The following is a 5,014-nucleotide window of genomic DNA, read 5'->3' as shown; positions in this document are numbered from 1 at the left end:
AGCACCTGACCCAGAAAAGCATCGATCTCTTACAATTCATTTGTCTCTCTTTGACTTGCAGATCTCAGGGCGTTTACGCGCTGCAATCAGCTCACCTCTCAGCCTCCCTGCTGGGAGGGTGAAGGGCTGTGCTCCTGCAGCAGCTTCTGCTCGAGGGTTTTTTGTTTCTCTTTTATTTCTGGCTTGCACACTCAACTATTTAGTGGATCCTTTCGGCAGTTTTCTCACCCGCGGAGCTGCCAGAGGCTGTTCCAGGGCTGCTGAGATGGGGCTGAGGGAGCCACGGGCACAACAAGTGACCTCAGCAAACCCCAGTGCCCAGCACGGGGCAGTTGGAAGGCACTGAGCTTTCCAGCGCCTTCTTTGTTTACAGAGCCATTTATAAGCTTTCACTTAATTCAAATAATCACTAATAAGTGTGGCAGGTAGCAGGAGCAGCCTTTATTCTTCAGGCAGCCTTGGAGGGTCGTGTGCTCCCAGCGCCTAAAGCCATCCCCTTGGTTTCCCAGGGATGCTGGAATGAAGGAAAGACAAGCAGGAGACACATCTTTAGAGTGCCTGAAACAACCTGATGATAATGTTCCTTTTCAGAGCACCCCAGCCCCCATCTGCAGCGGGCACAGAGGGGCACAGTGCCCATAACTCCTGCTGCAAGGGGAGCAAACAGCCTCCTAATTTCACCCCCACTTATCAAAATCAATATTCCTTGATTTGCCAGCCTCATCCAGGGCCACTTACCCAGCTTCAGTAGGTTTAACCCTTCCTTACCTCTCCAAACCCCCCACTACTTGGATAAACTGTGCCTCATCACCCAGTAATCCTTTTTTAACATTTAACAAAAATCTTTCCCTCCTTCTTAAGGCTTAAGGAGAACAAAAAAAAAAGAAAAGAAAAAAAAAGCACATTCCCTATTTAGAAACATTCTTGTGATGTTTATTGGAACGGGCTGAAAGAGCTGAGGTTTGAAAATTAGTATCTGGCAAGGAAACAGTGTCCTCAGGGGCCAGAGAACAAGCCGCTCTGGGAGGAAAGTGATGGGACCAGCCTTTAAAGGCTGGAAAATTGCAAACCAAGTGTGCTCAGCAGTATTTTCCTTTATGCAGTTCCTTTATTCTTAAGATGAAAATTGCTCAGGACAAAGGCATCGGCCTGATCCGTGGGACAGTGTGCTCCTCACTCTCCTTTTCCTGTGAAAATACGTGGTTCTTTGAAGAGCAGAAATGTTCAGCAAGAAGCAAATGCCAACGTGACCATTTTTAATGCAAATTCTCCGAGATCTCTCCCTGCTCTTCTAAAGCTGCACAGGAAATCTGTGACAGTGCCTTGGCAGGGCTGTCAGTCTGCACTGCCTGGAGAGGAACAGGGGCCTGTGGTGGTTTTACATGATGAGAAACTGCCCTGTTCGGTCTCCAGCCTCTGATCCCACCTTGACACGACAGAAAGAGCCACCTCCACCTCTCCCAGTCCAGTCACTCGGTGCTTTTAATGAGCTGCTGCTGGTGGTGTCACTGCGAGGATGCTCCTGTGGGCAAGGGCGTCCCCAGTGCTCTTTGCTTGGGTAGGGGTGTGCAGGGGTGTCCCTGGTGTCCCTTGCTCGGGTAGGGGTGTGCAAGGATGTCCCTGGTGTCCCTTGCTCGGGTAGGGGTGTGCANTTGCTCGGGTAGGGGTGTGCAGGGGTGTCCCTGGTGTCCCTTGCTCGGGTAGGGGTGTGCAAGGATGTCCCTGGTGTCCCTTGCTCGGGTAGGGGAGTGCAAGGGTGTCCTCGGTGTCCCTTGCTCGGGTAGGGGTGTCCAGGGGTGTCCCTGGTGTCCCTTGCTCGGGTAGGGGTGTCCAGGGGTGTCCCTGGTGTCCCTTGCTCAGGCAGGGGTGTGCAAGGGTGTCCCCAATGCCCCTTCCACAGGTCGGGGTGTGCAAAGGTGTCCCCAGTGCCCCTTGCTCAGGTGGAGGTGGCCAAGAGTATCTGCAGTGCCCCTTCCACAGGTAGGGATGTGCAGAGGTGTCTCCAACGCCCCTTGATCGGGTAGAGCTGGACAAGAGTGTCCCCAGTGCCCCTTGCCTGGGTAGGGACAGGCACCGAGTCACGTCCCACAGCCCCAGTCCCAGCCTAGTTCAGCCTGCACAGGGTTAAACCCCGCTCTGGGAATTCCCAGGGGGTCTCTGCTCGAGCTGCTGCTCTGCCCCCGGCTCCGGGGGGACGCGGCCGTGCCTTTCCCAGCAGTTCTTCCCACGCTGTCCCTCCGCCGGGATCCGGGAGCCCCGAGCTCGGGGGAGCATCGCCCCGAGAGCGACCCGCGGGCTGTCCCCGCTCCCCGCCCGCGGCACGGGCGGGCCGGAGGTTCCCACAGCCCACGCCGGGGAGGGGGAGGAATCACGGCCCCCCAAAGGCAGCCTCTGGGAGCCACGGCAGCCCCTGCCGCCCACCCCCCTCGGCCCCGGCACGGCTGGTACCCCCGAGCACACCCACAGCTCCCGCGGGGGTCAGAGGAAGGAACGCAGAGCACGTGTTTGAGAGGGTCCACATCCCTCCTCAACACCCTCCTGCCCCACCCTCACCCAAACAGCCCCATCCAGGTGGAACTCTGCCCGTCCCCTGTCAAACGATGGAATCATGGAATCACAGAATGGATCGGATTGGAAGCACCTGAAAGATCACCTCGTTCCAACCCTGCTTGCCATGGGCAGGGACACCTCCCACTAGCCCAGGTTGCTCCAACCTGGCCTTGGACACTTCCAAGGATGGGGCAGCCACAGCTTCTCTGGGCAACCGGTGCCAGGGCCTCACTACCCTCACAGAGAAGAATTTCTTCCCAACACCCCATCTAACCCTGCCCTCTGGCAGTTTGAAGCCATTCCCCCTTGTCCTGGCACTCCAGGCCCTTGTCCAAAGTCCCTCTCCAGCTCTCCTGGAGCCCCTTTAGGCAGAGCTTCTCTGGGCAGCCTGTGCCAGTGTCACCCCCTGCCCGATGTTCCTGTGCCCATAAACACACCTCAGCCACAGTCCTGACCTGTCCTGCCACACACCCCACGGTGCAGAGCATCCAGACAGGTGTTGGAGGAGCACGGGAGTTCAAGCACCAGCCTTTGGGGGTCTGGAGCAGTTTGTGCCAGCCCTTCTCCAGCCCTGCACCCTCATACTGACCAGGGGTGACTCCTCTGCTCCAGAAATGTGCACACTGGCTGCAGCTGCAGAGGGAATGCAGGGTGTAGAGGTTCAGAAAGTGTTGACCCATTGTTTACAAGTGCTTTGGTAGTATTAACTAATTGTTCCTCATTAATTAGCCCCATCTGGGCAGCATGTGGAATAGTGTGCATGCAGGAAAGGTCATTTCCACCAGGTGCCCATACACCTTGTCTCTGCTGTGGAGACAATAATCCCAAAGCAAGGAAGCAGTGGGGTGGAGAGAGAAGAGCCTGTGGATATCATCCACTGCTCCCCCTCAACTGGAGAGAGTCCTGCCTGTGGGATGAGGTGACTCCACCACAGAGCAGGGATACCCAAGCTGATTTTCCTTCCTGAGATGCACAAGAAGTGTAAGAGAAGATGGGAGGAGAGCCCCAGTGACTGCTCCCCATCCCCAGAGTGCCCAAGCTGGTGGGAAGGCAATGGGAACCCGCTGGAAAACCACAGCCGAGCTGTAATCCAGCACACTTGGCTATTTAATGCTGCTTATTGCAGCCCTCAATTCTCCATCTCCCTGCAAGACAAATGTGATCACTGCTCCGTGTGCTTCACCAGCCTTCCCAGCAACATTCAATCCACCACTGAGTTTTGCTGGGGGGCAGGATAAGATTGTGCAGATATAATAACTCCATTCATCACCGCCGAGCAGGGGGGGGCAAACAGCGCTTTGTAAATGACTCGGGAAGTTTGGCAGCTCAGATCCCACCAATCTCCCTGACAGGCAATACCAGAGTGCCCTGGAGCCCTGGAGCAGCACAGCTGGGGGAGCCAGAGCCAGCACCACCGTGCCAGCATGGATTCTGCCACCCCACAGAGCACCAGCCTGGATAATGCCCGTGGGAGATGACGAGGGGAAGGCTCTCACTGCCTTGAGTCTCCCAGGAGAAACACTCAGAGCAGTGGGAGAACAAGCCAGGGGGGTTCATACCCCAGCCATGAGCTCCCAGGGGAGACCCTTCTGCAGCTTTCCATAGATTTGGGGAGTTTTGCACTTGGAATCAGAGGTTCACAGAAAAGCTTGGATTGGAAGAGACTTTAGGGATCATCAATTCCAAACTTCCACTAGCCCGGGTTGCTCCAAGCCCCATCCAACCTGGCCTTGGGCACTTCCAGGGATCCAGGGGCAGCCACAGCTTCTCTGGGCAACCTGTGCCAGGGCCTCCCCACCCTCACAGGAAGAATTCCTTCTCAACATCCCATCTATCCCTGCCCTCTGTCATTTGTCCTGGGACTCCAAGCCCTTGTAAATACTCTCTCTCCATCTTCCTTGTAGGTTCCCTTCAGATTCCTGGACCCTGTGTCCCTGTGGATGTGTCACCGCTGGCAAACCTGAGCACCAAAGGCTTTTGGTGCCTTCCCAACACACCCCCACACACAAACACCCACACTGGCACACACTCAGCCTGGCACTGGGCAGTGCATCCCTCCTGTTCTCTCCTGCCTTAAATAAATACTTTCCACTGGCCAAAATATAAACGAAAACAATGGGTATTTTGAAAACAAAAGGTGCAGACACAGGGCAGCTCCAGCTCCATCCCACTGCCTCCTCAGTGCCCCCACACCTGGGAACTGCAGTCCTGCTGCTGACACATGGCTTTAATTCAGCAGCTGTATCAGCCCTAACTCCCTAATTCCCATGGCCATCCTACAACCTTTCCTGCACCCCACACTGGAGATTCCTGGCTTGCATGCTCTGCAGAGACACCGCTGGAGGACAGGGCTCAGTGTCCTCCCGAACACGCTGCCCTGGGAATTCAGTTTTTAACTAAATTTTTGGCCTACACCTGTTTCTTTATTTTTTTTTGTACTGGTTTTGCAAAATTTTAATGACCA

This window comes from Lepidothrix coronata, unplaced genomic scaffold (assembly GCF_001604755.1).
Source record: "Lepidothrix coronata isolate B3197 unplaced genomic scaffold, Lepidothrix_coronata-1.0 Scaffold178, whole genome shotgun sequence".
Classification (NCBI taxonomy): Eukaryota; Metazoa; Chordata; class Aves; order Passeriformes; family Pipridae; genus Lepidothrix; species Lepidothrix coronata.
Note: the sequence above shows the minus strand (reverse complement) of the source record.